This window comes from Aegilops tauschii, chromosome 7, assembly GCF_002575655.3.
Source record: "Aegilops tauschii subsp. strangulata cultivar AL8/78 chromosome 7, Aet v6.0, whole genome shotgun sequence".
Classification (NCBI taxonomy): domain Eukaryota; kingdom Viridiplantae; phylum Streptophyta; class Magnoliopsida; order Poales; family Poaceae; genus Aegilops; species Aegilops tauschii.
Genome location: NC_053041.3, coordinates 388,337,554 through 388,353,394, shown reverse-complemented (window position 1 = coordinate 388,353,394; position 15,841 = coordinate 388,337,554).

Genomic DNA, 15,841 nt, shown 5'->3' with positions numbered 1-15,841 from the left:
TCAGCAAAGACAAGATCTCTTCTAATGATTTTTTTTCATTAAAAGGTAGAAAAGAAGTTGGACTCTTGGCAATGCAAACATTTCTCTTATGGAGGAAGAGATATATTGATCAATGCATGTTTATCAAATGTCCCTATGTACCTTCTGGGTTGCTACACTTTGCCTGTCAAAATACAGAAAAAAGTTGATACAATAAGAAATCACTTCTACTGGGAGTAAGAAGAAGAAATTTCACATGGTCAGATGGGAACACCTATGCACCCCTAAAGATTATGGTGGTGTGGGCTTCACTGATATGAGAGTCAGAAACATTTGTTTACTGTCAAAGTGGCTGGAGGAGGTCAATTAACTACTGGAGCTTACACTGCAGATACTACTTATTAAAGGGCACACATTTCAAGACACCTTCAAGCTACTGAAATTGGAAAGCAATGATGTTATACTGGGTTATGATTGGCTATATCGTCACAGTCCAATCAATTTAGATTGGAAGGCCAGAACAATGAGTATTTGTCATAATGGGCAAGAAACCATTATTCTTTCTGACAGCAGCAATACTACTTCTCCAACATTCTTAGACCCTGATAAGTTTCAGAAGGAAATTGATAAAGGAGCTATGGGCTACTATCTTTATGAACCATAGGCAATTGACGTTCAAAGCTCTCTCTCCATTGATTTCTTCGCCCTATATCTATCAATGATTCCTGCTACTATAATTGTAGTCCTATCATTAGTTGGCCAGTCATAGCAATTTAAGTAGAAAGCTTGCTTCGGGATCAGATCATTCAACTAAAGCTGTCAGGCCGGGTAGGCTTTGAGGAACATTGGGGGTTCCTTATGTTGTGACTGAGCAGATATGTCTATTGTGCCCGGCAAAAACAGATTTGCAAGGAGTTTGCCAAAGGCTTTCTCATTCGGAAAAAAACAATTTCAAGTATATTTCCCTTCTCCATTCTCTGCTCGGATGATTGCCGCTTGTGTGAATTTCATTGCTGTGGGTCCCGTGTGTGCTCGAATAAGATTGTTTTAGGATTCTATTTAGTTGAATTTCTTGACTCCGCGGTGCTGGTTATCGAGTTTATGGCGCCGCCGACCATCCAAAAAGTCAAAGATGGCGTCGGCATTTACTTATTATGCTCTCTTCTAATAGTGGTCCCTTGGTATTCAGGTTGTAAAATCCTGATAGGAAAGTCGACTGTTATACCTTGTTTTTGTAATGGCCTATCTTCTTTAAAAAGCCGAAAGATAAGGATTTCGCGAAACTTTTGCGTTCCTTTTTCTTTGAAAAGAAAACCTTACCATTTTTGGGCCGCTGTTACCATTTCCATTTCCTGAACCATTAGGTAGAGTTTCCGCTGAAAGAAAACCAGGTCAATCTTCCGATCGCGAGTCTTTACAAGCTTGAAACAACTTAAGCACAGGCGGGAGTCGCCCCTTTTAAAGTCAGTATTTATGCGGCGCTGAACTAACGAGCGGATACCTAACCTTCGAAGGAGAAGAAAAGACGGATGTATCTTTCATTCATATCGATCAGATGTGCTTTGCTCAGGACTCCCATTTTACCATTGCTTAAGCCATATTACATAAAGCATAGTGAGTGATACGCAATGCTGGTACCACCATGTTTTTTTCCTCACTCTGTGTAGCCACACTCGTTTGTCCATTTCTACTTATTATTTATGTTAAATAGTATCCGTTGGTTGTAGAAGCACTGGCGTTCAGGGATTGCAAAATCCATAATATCAAGAAGCGGTAGGAACCTGGCTAACTTCGATGCGGATAACGCGCTGTAGAAGAAAGTGGATCAACCAAAGTAGACCTTGATCGAAAGGCACCACAAGGCGAACCAATAGAGTGTGGTGTAAGCGGTGAAGCAGAATAGGAATTGGAACTGCTTGAACTAGAAAGGGCTTCCGCTACCGCGCTACCTCGGGAGCTCCGGAAACGGTATACTCGCTTCACTCATCTGTAATGGTATCCTTGAAAGCTAGCTAAAGTGGGTTCTAGACAAAGTTCTCCTAAGCAGGGCGGAAGGAAAAACAAGAGCAGTATAGCTCTACATTACGCTTCGGGGGCCTCGTCTTACTCACTCACCTTCTACTAATCGGACCGTGACAAAACAACCAGCCCAGCAATAGGCAAGGACTGGCTGAAATCCCTTTCCGGATCCAGTCTATCCGTATCTGCTGTCCCTTCCGCTTTCTGTGTTGATGGAGCTCGGTCAGATAGTTCCGGTATTGCGAAGGAGGGCAACGCATTGGGATCGTCCAATCCCTTCTGATCGGTTGTCATATTGAATTGCAAATTCTCGTATAGTAAGAGTTCCTTCGGTTTCCTACCTAGCACATTCTCTGTTGTCTACGCCAATATTTTACCTGCGAGTAGAGTGTGGCTGGCTACATACGGGGGAACTCAACCTACCTTTCGAAGGGTAGACCTTTACAGATGAGTGAAACGAGGATTTAGGTATATAAGGAGACGACCCGCCAAGCGAGCCAGCCTGATACCGACTTTCATTGATAGGCCATGAAACATAGAGAATGGGAACTTGTTCGCACGTACCTCGACCGCAGGTCTGAGAATGACGAGTGTGCTTTCGCCCACAGCTTCTGTTGCTTAACCGGCTCGTGGTGTTTATGGTCCTGACCCGGTACAGCCGCTAAGCTCATTTTTCATTTCCAAGTGTTGTTACTAGCCTCGAGAGAGATGTTTCACAGGATTCACCTGCAACTGATAAACCTGGGGGATAATACCGAAACAGTCCTTTTTTTTCTGATCATAGAGGAGCCGTATGAAGCTAAGGTTTCATGTAAGGTTTTTCAATAGCGGTGGGAGCTGTGATGTTATTATCGACTATGATTATCTAACAGTTCAAGTACAGTTGGTATAGTTGAAGCACAGCCAAAATATGGTTTTTTTTTATGGAATCTTTGGCGTCAGCCTATAGGCTTTCTAGTTTTTCGAATTTCTTCTTTGGCCGAATGTGAAAGATTACCCAGAGGGGGAATTAGTTGCGGGTTATCAAACCGAATATTCCGGTATCAAATATGGTTTCTTTTCTCTTGTTTCTTACTTATCCTTATTAGTTTCCTCTTTATTTGTAACAGTTCTTTACTTAGGCGGGTGGCATTTCTCTATTCCCTACATATCCACGATTCTCCCAGTGTAGGAATCACACTAGTTATCTTGACCTTGATTCGGTCAAGCAGTTTTTCCTTACTATACTCCAGTACGAACAGGAAAAGAATCTGTGTACTCAACGGTGCATTAGTAATTATCTGGGATTTTTTTTGCTCTTTAAAGCAAAACGGTGTCTTGACTCTCAAGAATAGTGCGTGTTAATATCCATGTAGATTAAGATAGAGATAGCAACGAACTGGATGCATAGTCAAACAAAAAACTTGTGACTTGTTCTCGTAGGCTAACTAACCAAATCATAGGATCTAACACGAGACCGGCTAAAGAGAAAGATCTGATCTGTCTTGTCCCTTGGGATCTTAAGTGTGGAAAGAGTCTAGTCTCTTCCATTGCCAACAGTGAGTGTAGGCTGTCTTTCTACTCGGATAGGAGTGCGCGCTAGAAATCTCTTCTCTTCTCTTCAGCAACAGTGGATTTCTGAAGCAAAGGTCGAGTACTACTGATTCCCCATTGGCCAGGCCCCAGCGTAAAATGGATCTCTGATCTTGCCATTCCTTCAGATCTGGAAGTTTGCACTTTCTTCGGAATGTTAAATAACGTATCAAATATGCCTCCGGTGAAAAGAAGGTAGGTAGAATGAAAGGAAAACAAACCACGGAATTGGAGAATCAGTTGTTCCTTTGCAGTGAGTGGAGTCAAGCTCGTTCTCAGTCGTATCCACTATAGGAGGTTTGCTACACGAAGAACGGGAACAGGCAGGCTATTGCTTGAAGGAAACTAGGAACTGGGATTGATTGTCCGCTCTGAGATCGGTATTCGTTCTGTTCTCCTCGGTTCTGGGTCTTCATCTGTTCTGTAGACTAGACCCGCACATAAGGAGAAGCTAGCCTAGGAATCAGTCAACTAGACTCGCACTGAAAGCCAAGCCATTCAACAGGGATTCTCTGAACTGATACGATACGACTATTCAACTTCCAACTATCTCCCCTGCCCTGTTGAGGTAAGAACCAGGACAATAAGGAAAACCTCTAGAGCACTTAGCCAAGCCTTAGCCTGATATTGAGATAAGATAGTAGTTGCACACACAGAACTAGCCTTAGATCAAATATGGGATGATGCCATACCCATATCCCTTCTTCCCAAGCTCAAAACCATTACTAACGGAAATATACGCAGCACTCATAAATGAAACTAGACCCGCACGCACCGCACCTAAAAAGCAAGTTCAACCAACCAACCAAGCAAGGAAGTGAGCTCCCTATAAAGGAACTTCGCCCAAAGCAAAGAAATGGTTTCGGTAATGGCGCATCTTCACTTCACAGTCTTTCTCGAGCCTCATCAGCCCAACAAGCAAGCTTTTTTATTGCTACGCGCCTCCGCCTCTCTATATAATGATAATGGGAAGAATCTTTTGAACGAGAATCATCTAGTTATATAAATTACTTATATAGTTAGTTAGAAGACAATCTCCCCTTTATTGCTTTTGCATAGCATTGAGCATTATATATGGTTAGCCGCGGATCCAGTGGATAATGCGAGACTACAACGTATAGTGTTACCGACGATGTTTCGCTTTCGTCTTCGGTGCCTGGCGTGGTGCTATCATCACATTGATCTACCCGCCCTTCTATTCCCTTCCCTAGCTTTCGCGTTTGAGTAGTAGCGCCAGATTTCGATTCGGATGCAAACTTAGCACAATGCCCGGTAAGCTAAACACTCGATTCTACATCTCCGGGAATGCAACGAACTTCTACTTCTAGATAGGTCTAATAGATAGACGGCTAATAGATAGACGGGGGGCCCACTAGTCCTGTATTGCGGTAGTTCAATACATACTGACAACAAGAGAACGAACCCAGTACATATAGTACAACAAACACCACCATTACTTGCGTCACTAAATTGAAGCATAGAAAGAGGTGGACCGCGCCTTGGATAATTGGTCGGATACAGCCGTAGACCGCAGAACTCGATCGGACACACAGGGTACGGTACAGAACTCCTCAAGACACAGTAGTCAACTGCTTCACTCCTACGCATTATCCTTTCTTTGAAAGGCAAGATTAGGGAGCCAATTGAGTGAACAGACGAAGTAGCTTGCTTTGTACTACCGACATCTTAATACGATATTCTTTGCTACCTTTTCCAATGACAAGCCAGACTTCAGAACTGATTGGACACCAGAGTCGATAGCTTACTTGGGACTACCGAAACTACCAAAGAGCAGCTCTCATTTTTCTAAAGAGGAGGTGGATTTCAGTGATAGTGAAAAAGAGAGACCAACAGAAGCCCTATCTGGGCGAAGCAAGCCAGTGCCAGTGCAAGGAGCAAGCTTACCTGCCTCTGGAGTGGAGTGATCCAGTTCCAGCGCCATCATAATATGAAATTCTAGGGTTGGCGCACCAGAGAAGATCCCGTAAAGGGTGGTACATTTTCAACTACTTCACTCGAGAAAATCGAATGCATTTCCGGGTCCCATCCTCACCTGCTTCTCTCTTCTGCATGACTGTTCTGTTCCCTCCTGGCGTCTTAGAGAAGTCAAGTATTCTACTTCTGATCTGTCAACTCTGACCCACAACTAGCGCTAGGGAAATGCTATTCTCGAAAGCAAGGGATTGAGTGAGATATGCAGCAAGCAAAGAAAAATGGAACCCAGCAACCCGGAAACTACAGAAGCCTATCTAGCTTATACGATCACAGAAATGAGAGAAGGAGAACGAGAACATCCACGGAAGATAGTGATTCCAGATGGCGAGGGTTCTTTCCCTATCAATCTGCCCTGACCCATCAAGCTATTCAGCAGCAATCCAGCCAGACTACTTTAAAGGGTGCCACTAGACTCTGACAGAAACATAGCCCTATGACAACGATACCCATCATTCCTATTCAAGGACTGGTCCAATTCTCTTCATTCACCATATTTAAGGGGATGCTTGGGGGCCCATGACATCCTTCCTAAACAGGAGCTATTGATCCAACACCTGAGCCATATTTATTGCGAGGAGCAATCCGGTTGCTAAAAGAGGAAGAGCTTCTAAGTTCGAGTCCTGATCCCGAGATCAATGGGTTTCCACTTATGCCCGGACCGGAAGTAGCATATATGAATTAAAGGGAGATCTAATCAACCGAGCTGGGTGAGGATTCTGAGATTATGTATTGGTCATTGGCTACAGGTGAATATAATTAGGTTCGCTGATCATCCAATATGACCCGCATCAGGTCGCGCATTAATTAAGTGGTGGGCTATACAAGTGGGAAAGTACGGGCAGTTGCATGTTTCCTTTGTTTCAAAACAATGTTAAAAAGGCGGGTGTGATGAAGTTGGGAGGAGGGGGCAAGGTATATAGAATGTGAACAATGGGTGGAAATCGGAGAATAGTGCCAGAACAGCCGTTGCACAAATATGAGAAATCAAGGGTTGTGGATGGTGGAAAGTATCGAGTTGTTCTAGTTCCTGGCCTTGGTGGTTGGCCCATGCCCGAGGGATACTATGGCGCATCTCTTTCTGCGGGAACTAAACAAGTTGCCAATAATAATAGATATCCCATAATACTTTAGGGCAAATCCGGGACGGGATATTCCTCGATTACAGAGGCAGCAGTTGCGGGCCCAGGTGCTGGTGTGGCTAAATCTACATCAATAGCAGGATCAGGATACGATGCTTACTCGAAATCAATATTCCCCGGTTTCTTACGAGATAAGATATGTATGCCGGTCCAACTAAAGGAAGGGTGGTTTTGAGCTTGGGTTTCAGGCGCCGGGCTTTTCTACTGATGAAGTGCGGTGCGCATCTAAAAGAGTGGAATATCCCGTTCTGCTATCAAAGAAAGAATCGAATCCGCCGCTTGTTTTTCTAGCTATCAAATCCCTTGCCCAACAGGAACAGGATCTCTTGCCGGCACCGGCACGAATCGAACTGCGGATCAGGCGTGTGGAAACGAATCTCTTGGATGCTCTGGGATTGGGGAAGCGAAAGCAGTTATCGAGTCAAGTCAGGAAAGCAGTCGAGCTACTACGGTACAAGAAGAATCTGTATTCGCAATGAGAAATAACATATGGAATCTGCCACCCAAAACAATAGGAATAGGCTTGCTTGTCCGCTCTTAGATCGGTTCATAGCTCAGGCTCTGGTTTCTAGCAGATGTGAATGAATTCATTTCTACTCTACTCCGGGGAATGGCCTGTCATTCGTACATTCGTATTCGTATTGGATTGTTGGAAGGAAGCAGTTGGCATTCTCGTTCGAAGGAAAGGTACTTGTTCGAGGAAAGAAAGCGTATTAGTGCTCTGGGCTAATCGGTCGGGTAGAAGCTCGTAACAAGAGCAAGCATCGGAGAAAGCGTATGTACTCGTTCTCGAGTCAGGAAAGCACTTGTTGGCATTGGCGTCGGAAAGTAAAAGCAAGCAAGTAGTTTCGGCATTGGCTACTACTTCTTCCCCATGGGCCAGGTTCTGTTCTCGAAATAGCATAAGTGATCCTGCGAAACCGGCGATGCCAGACCAATCAAGCGTATCATGTCGACTTTCGAATCCGGGACTTGACTATCCTTGAGATAGCAGTTCCCTGGTCAGGAAAGCGGAGTCACTAGAACGATATGAGATACACGCACATCTCGATAAGCCAATCCCAATCCCTTCAACCCAACCTTTACCAAAAGGGGAAACTGTAACAACAATGACCCTGACTCGGATTCCAATAGGGCTTCCGCTTCTTCTGCTTGGCAAGGTCAAGTATATACACAGTCTAAAGCCACAAGAGAAGGTATGATAGGACAAGTGCCGTTCGATGCCTTGTAACCATTTCCATGTTCTGGTCCGGGTTCTAGGTCTAAAAGAAGCATTGGCTGTGTTGATCTGTCTCCAGGTCGTCTATTTGAAAGGGAAAGCCCAGTGTGTTCGTTCCTCTACTATACGGAATCCTGGATATCTTGCCTTGGTTCCGACTCTAAACCGTTCTAAACAGATTCTTTCTGCATACTGATGTTGGCAGTTATGCCTAGGTGATAGATGTATGTTGCTGGATTGGAAAGCTATACGATCCCTTTTATTCAATTATGACAGCTGAGAGGAATTTGGGATGGCCCCGCTAGAGTTTCCAAAATGAATCGAATTGAACCCTATTGTTTTTTAACTCTAAATTCCATAGTATCAATACAATAACCTTTGAGAAATTGTGAGAACGGGAAGATGCAATCATTTAGATGGTGAAAATAGCCGAGAGTTGAGAAACCCCTAAAAGCACTCACAATGAATGGTACCAGCGGATACCAACCAGATAGAAACATGCTGAGAAATCTCTGTTATAGCTGAAACTAATATACCAATCCTATCCGTGACCCTTTCCACATTCTTTTCTTAGTCACCTAACCTATGACTGCTTTTTCTTTTAAGCTTTAATAACCTTAACATTCGAATCTGCATCTGCTATTTCAGTTCTGTCTAAGGATACTATTCTTTGATCACTTGAAACATAGTAGAAAGCATCTAAAATAGATATTATTGTGGATTCCCTCTCCTTGTGGGCTGGACTCCTTTTTACATGGACAGACAGGAAAGTGGAATCTGAGGAATTAGCTGGAACAGACTCACCTTAGCTTTGAACGACTATATCCCCTCTTCTATCTACATATGGATATATATGGTCTTTAATAAAGGTAAGATGATTTTAGCCGAGGACTAACACAGCTTCCATTTTGCAGCACATCTCTCAGTGGGAATAGCATCATCCATGACTTCAGGCACAGCTAGCTACGGGTAAGCACAAAAGGTAATGACGAGAGGGCCGTCCTATGTACCCTGAAAGAGAACTATGTGATAGAAGCCCGCTTTCCCTCTCTTCTATCCCACCTAACCACTTCGGGTATCAGTGGCCTCGTGATCTCCATGAACAGAGATCACTACACAAAAACAACTATATGAAAAACTTGCTTGCTTCCTATGGCCATTTCCTTAAAAAAAATTCTCGCAATATTTTTTTATTGCGCTTTATATCCTGTAGAAATTCTTCGAGATCCTGCAATGAGGACTCTTCGATCTCAAAATGGTGACAGATGGAATCAAGATCGGATTCCATCCTCCCCTGATTGTATACTTTGTACACAAAAAAAGCAATATGCATTAAGAAGTGACGCTTGCCAACGTCCTTCTTGTATTGCTCAAGCATTTCAGCTCGGATAGCACTTATACACAGGTGGCGTTGTTCCGTATAACTATCTCTTTCGAGTTGGTTAACGGAGGGTTCACCTGTGGAAACACTAGTTTCCCCCAAGACCGACATCAGCCTATCCATGGAGGATGTATTTTCCTTAAAGGAAGAGGTTATTTCCGCGGGTTCTACCGGAGGCAGTGGGGGAAAAACGTGGAAGCATTCCATGGGCACAGAGTAACCAAAGATGCCGGGAGCGACCAGTTCCATAATTGTCCAAAGAATGGAGCAAATTTTCCATAGAACCAAAAACCACCGAAAGGAAATGGACAAAAAGATAGCCCAACCTACAAGATCCTTTACATAAAAATAAGAGTAAGAAGCAATTTTATCCATCTCAGAATGTACACCCAATGGATTATTTGATCCATATTGATGCAATGCGGCCAGATGAAGAAGACTGCTCGAAGTGATTGCGACAACTACGAAGAAACGACGAATCCCAACTACGGATATATAAGAACCGAAACTGCTCAGAGCATTCCATCCGGCGTAAGCATCTGGATAATCTGGAATGCGACGTGGCATACCCGAAAGCCCTAAGAAATGCATGGGAAAGAAGGTCAGATTAACCCCGAAAAAAGTGATCCAAAAATGGATTTGGCCTAAAGTTTCAGGATATGTCCGACCAAAGATTTTACCCACCCAATAGTAAAATCCAGCAAATAAAGCAAAAACGGCTCCCATAGAAAGTACATAATGGAAATGTGCAACCACATAATAAGTATCATGTAGAGCAATGTCTAGCCCAGAGTTTGCTAGAACTATTCCAGTGAGCCCTCCTATGGTGAACAAAAAGATGAACCCTACAGCAAATAACATGGGTGTTTTGTATTGTATCGAACCTCCCCACATGGTAGCGATCCAACTAAAGATTTTGATTCCTGTGGGCACAGCTATGATCATGGTAGCTGCGGTGAAGTAGGCACGCGTATCAACGTCTAAGCCCACAGTAAACATATGATGAGCCCAAACTAGAAATCCAAGAACACCTATACTTATCATGGCATAAACCATGCCTAGATACCCGAAGACCGGTTTTCTTGAAAAGGTCGATACGATATGACTAATAATACCAAATCCAGGCAGAATGAGAATATACACCTCTGGATGACCGAAGAACCAAAAGAGATGCTGGTATAATATTGGGTCTCCCCCTCCTGCAGGATCAAAAAAGGTTGTATTAAAGTTTCGATCGGTTAATAACATTGTAATTGCCCCCGCCAGTACCGGAAGTGATAATAAAAGTAGGAATGCTGTCACTAGAACGGACCACACAAAAAGTGGTAATCTATGCATAGTCATTCCAGGTCCACGCATGTTGAAGATAGTTGTTATAAAATTGATAGAACCTAAAATTGATGAAATACCTGATAGATGAAGACTAAAAATTGCTAAATCAACTGCTCCTCCAGAATGGCTGGTAATACCACTTCTATTTATGATGACGAAGAGCTGGTACAAGCCACATTCAGGAATGACCCTGCGATGAAAGCAATCTACATCTACATGATTCCAAGATGGTAAAAGATATAAAGTCAAAGTGCTATGGAACGCATGGTGAACAACCTGCGGGAGCACGGTAATCCCGACGAGTAGGATCCAGAGGAACTCAGGCAGAAGTACTGCCTCCTTGATTGGATCGCACATGTCAACTGGCTTTTCAGAGACCTAAAAAGACGAAGCCCCTCTCCTCCCTCTGTAACTAGAGAGGTAGGCAAACCTGAGTTTAGAGCCACCTCGATTCGGGATGTCGGAACACCAACCGGATCGGAAACCTCATCCTAAACTTACTTCGGAATAGGTTCGAGAGCTTCCATTTCAATGTGTCTTTCCAAAAATCTTTGGTATGCCTTTTCCTGGTCAAAAGGTTTATTTGGGAAAGCTTCTAAATCTAGGGTTCAATGTCTCCGAAAAACCCCCTGGGGCAGGATAGTAAAGAGCTGATTCTAGGGAAAGCTAGGATTTCACTTTTCTCTCAGCCATCGAGTTGGAGTAGTTAACCTTCTATATGCCGTGGAAGAATACGCATAAGCATTAGTTCTTGCCCTTCCAGTGTAAGTGGCAGATCAAACTTGATCTAGTTCCACACATTGCCTTTTCCCTTATATGTCGTGGCAGGTGAGCTCCCTTCTGGTAAAAAGGATTTGAGTGGAAGGTTGAGCGCCCCTTAACGTTTAGAAGTATCCTTTTCAACGGTTAGAAACCTTTCTATTCTATGACGGCTAAGTCGAGGGCAGACACAACAGGTCACGAAGAGCTAGAGGATATAGAATTCCTATTTACCGGGAACGGAAGGAAACATCGGCTCTTCCGAGATCTTATGTAAGGAATACTAGAAAAAGTAGAGCAAAAAGATCTACAAAACTCTACAAGAAATGTCTTTCCCGCAGAAGACTCTAACTCCTCATAGCATTACGTCAATCTGCAAATATCGAATGATGCTTCGACAGATTCAGTCATCCATTCAGCTTTGAAATCGGAGACAAGGAAAACTTCATAGAAGCGCCGCGGATCAATATAGAGATGCGAACCAATATCCTTTTCCTGGTGGGCTCTGAAGTACTCGTCTTTTGCGCAAGGCCTCGTGTCAAAAAACTTCCAACCACGTCCTCCTACCTCGCCCATTTGCGGAGATCATCTACATTTTGCTCCGTGTCGAGCTCCAGCCGGCCCAAACGTTTTCCTTCGGGAGGGCATAAAATCGCTTTCTTTCTGTAGGGAGGACGGATGATTCAAGTAAGGGCTGAGAGCCTACATATCACTGAGATGGGCCAAGGAAGAAAAAGCACCTACTGTTCGTTAATTGAAATTCTCTTTGCTTAGCGCCCTTGTGTTTCGAATAGAAAAGCACTGGAGATATCTGTGGAACTGTTGTTTTTCTTAGGGCAAGCTAGCAGATAGAAGTAATCTATCTGGTTAGCCAGGCGAAGCATTTAGGGTTCAGTGCCTGGTTTCAAGTGTTCTTCTTCATCGTTTGGCACTTCACTTTTTGTTGAGTAATCCAATGGCCTAATGACACATGCACATCTTTTGGTGCTGTCGCCTTACTTAGTGACTAGCTCAAGTGCATTTGATCACAAAAAAGACTGGCATTGGCTCCGGGTCAAATCTACAGGGGGCATGCAAATCAAATGCGAAAGAAAGGAAAACATTTATGTTTCTTCTGCTTCAATGCCGTGATACACTCAGGATGTTTACGATACCTACCCATTAATTGCTCTAACTTCTCGTGGTTCACCCCTAGCTATGCCCGCTTCTATGAAATTCCAAATTATGCTTGCAAGCTCATCGGAGCTAGGCAACTCTTTGTCAGTGATTTCATGCCTACCAAGCAGGTACACTCTAATGTATACACCCTTTAAGAAAAGAAATCCTTCTCGTATTCTGCTGCTTTTTTGATTCATTTTATCCCAATAATAGCATAGACATCATATATTTATTCTTGCAAGCTCAAGTGCTTGATTGTTGACAAATTCTTCTCTCAGCAGGGCACCTCAGGTACCTGTCTATAGTTTCCTGTCTTGAAGGGGGGCGACGCAGCTATTTTCTTTAACAACACGTCATTCAACGAAGTGTTTTCGTTATTTGGTCATCACTAAAAAGTTTATAGTGATAAAGTGAGCCTATTATATTAAGTTTAGAGGATTCTCCTAACGTGATGAGTTTAGTTTATCACTTTTAAAGATCACTGGTGGCAATGGTACTTCCTTTTATGCAACAACTCCTGTATGTACCATTTGGTAATTGGAGTTTGATAAGACCATGGATCCTTATATACAAAACATACTTGGCCAACTAAGGCCCTGCAGTCCAATGTCCGATATATTATCGTCAGCTGAGGAGGTGTTTGGCAAGGGTGTGACCGTTGTTTTTGGGACAATGTTCAAGCAGGAGGCCATGAATCTGTCTAGTCTCGCCATGGGGGGTGAGTTTATCTCATTGCTCCTTCCTGGTGTAAAGCCGATCACTGAGGTTTATGTCTATCAAACCGAGCTCTTGAACCCAATGTTTGGAACATCAACGTCCCTCTCCAGTCGTAATCAGGATTTGATCTATCATGAAGTTTTAGCGCCACATAAGATCCACGGCATGTTATCTGTCGGTGCAGCGGCTTTGAGTTGTCGGAAAAAAAGCCAGGAGCTTAAGTAATTCCTCAGTTTAGTATAGGGTGTCCAGGGAGAGCTGCTGAAGGGAAGGTGGGCGAACCCACACGAGTGAAAACCCTACTTTATTAGTCATCAATGCGGTTTCTCGCACTTTTTGATACCTCCGAGGGGGTACACTTTAAAGGCATGCAAAACGTGCCTTACAGTCATGTTGGACGAGGCTAGGCGGTGAATGCAACGCTGGGAAGTTTTGTCCCGGTTCGAGAGGTTGAGCGAGCCAACCAATTCGATGTTTTGAATGGCCAAAGAATAGGTGTTTACTCCTCTTACCAATTGAGGTTTCGCACAACTTTTTGACTAGGGCTTCAGAAAGGTTGTAGTTTCACGAGGAGCCCATAAAGCGACTTGTTTTACCTATGGGATGTGAAGATTGGCTCTGTACCTGACACGGATTGATTTAAGAACAGTGATGAAAGAAATCAATTTATGAGAGACCATATTTCTGTTGTTTCGGTACAACTCAAGATCAGTTAAGGAAATAGGGAATAACAATAGTGAAAAGAATAGAAATAGCATGACCCTTGCTTGGGACTTCTTTCTTCTATCTCTATAGAGATGACCAGGAAGCAAATGAGAAAGGGACTTCTTTTTTACTACGGTCAAACTATGATCAAACTCTCTAATCTTACTTCCGTGTGAAAGACCGTCCTAGGCGTGAGTACAAATGTGTCGAGGCGTTCTAAGTGCCGTAGACGAATGCTTCTTGGCGGAATAAATGGTATGCCACGACCTCTTTTTTCTCCATATAAACGAATTTGAAAAAGGAAGAAGGCTTTAGCTCCCTTCCATTGTCTTGGGTCGAAGATCAAGCGTGAACTTCTCCCTCATCTAAGGTTGGGTTGTGGATAACAGACTTCCCCTTGGGCCGGATCTTCCCAAGTATAACACGATCCATGAGCGATATCAATGCAGTGACAGTCCTTACTATTGAGTCCTGTGCTGGTAAGATGACAACGCTCTAAAAGGTTTGTTTAAGAAAGCAATCATATCCCGTCCCCAAGTGCGGTATGGACCCCAAAGAGTTATATAAGTAGGAAAATGGGAAGAATTGAGGCACCTACAGAAGTAATGGGTCAGCTTATGATTTTAGGCATGGTTACTGGAGGGATCGTCCCTACCTATCTGCACAAGATCGGATCAGTATGGTTTTGAGAGGAAGGCTGGTGGCATATGAAGAGAGGGCGACAGAACATCTGCATTCCCTTTCTTTGATTGAGAGAAGGATAAAGCAGAAAAAAAGACTTGACTGAAATTCCATTCGCTTTTTTTCCTTCCTGAGATATGGAATGTCATTAAATTAAGTAGATGAGATGCCAAATATAGGCAGGAGTTATTTCGCCAAGCAAAGCTTTGTGTTCTGAAGGTAAAGAAAGACGGTAAAGCCCATTAAAAAGAGTGCCACGCAGAAGCACCTCCTGTGTCACTCGATCCAAACCCGACACATCTTTCTTTCTATACGAAATGAGTTCGACCTTTTTTTCAAAATAGAAACAGAAAAGAAATTTAGGAATAGTGCGGGTGCGACGGAACGAATCAAGTGAAACGAGTCCCCCTTATGACATTTTTTCATCCAAGCAAGGGCGCGTTGCATGGGATTCATCAACAAAGGGATAGGGATAAGGGGCCGCACGTCCAAGACAGCCTTTCATCTCAGTGCGCCATGGAACCCCCATCTTCCAATTCCTCTTACAGAGATCGTTGACTCACTTGCCTTATTTTGAGGAGACTTCCAAGCCAAAACAAGACAATGGGCAGTCACCAGATCTTCTTTATGGAGGTGGGACCGGGGACCTCCTCAGCAAGATCGCTGTACAGAATGCTTGCGCACAGTGGCCACACACACTTCTCCCTGACCTCCAAAAGCTCCCTATGACCCTTTGTACGGAGCATTCAAAGTTCCTCACGCTGTCAAGCAAGACTTTGATCTCGATTTGGGAGAGCAAACACAGCTTCGCCATCCAGCCAAGTATCTTTATTGAATTGTGACCCTATCTAGCGCTTAAAAATCTTTCTTCTTTCTCCGTCACTAGATTCCGGTTAAAACGCTTGGTCCACCCATGCTTTTCCTCTCCGTTTTTCATATGGAAAGGGAAAGCAGTGCCAACTTATTGGAATTCTGCATGGCATATTTCCCAACCTCCTGCTATTCCAGGCTCTAGTGCTCAGTCATAAACCTATTGCCCGCTCCGCTTTCCCATTCCTATTGCTTTCGGTATCTGAATCTTCCTGAATTCAAGTAGAGAATACCAGGGCTTTCTTCTTCTTTGATTTTCCTTGGGGCAGAGGATAAAAAAAATGGATTTCCGACATAGCACCTACGGCATTAGGA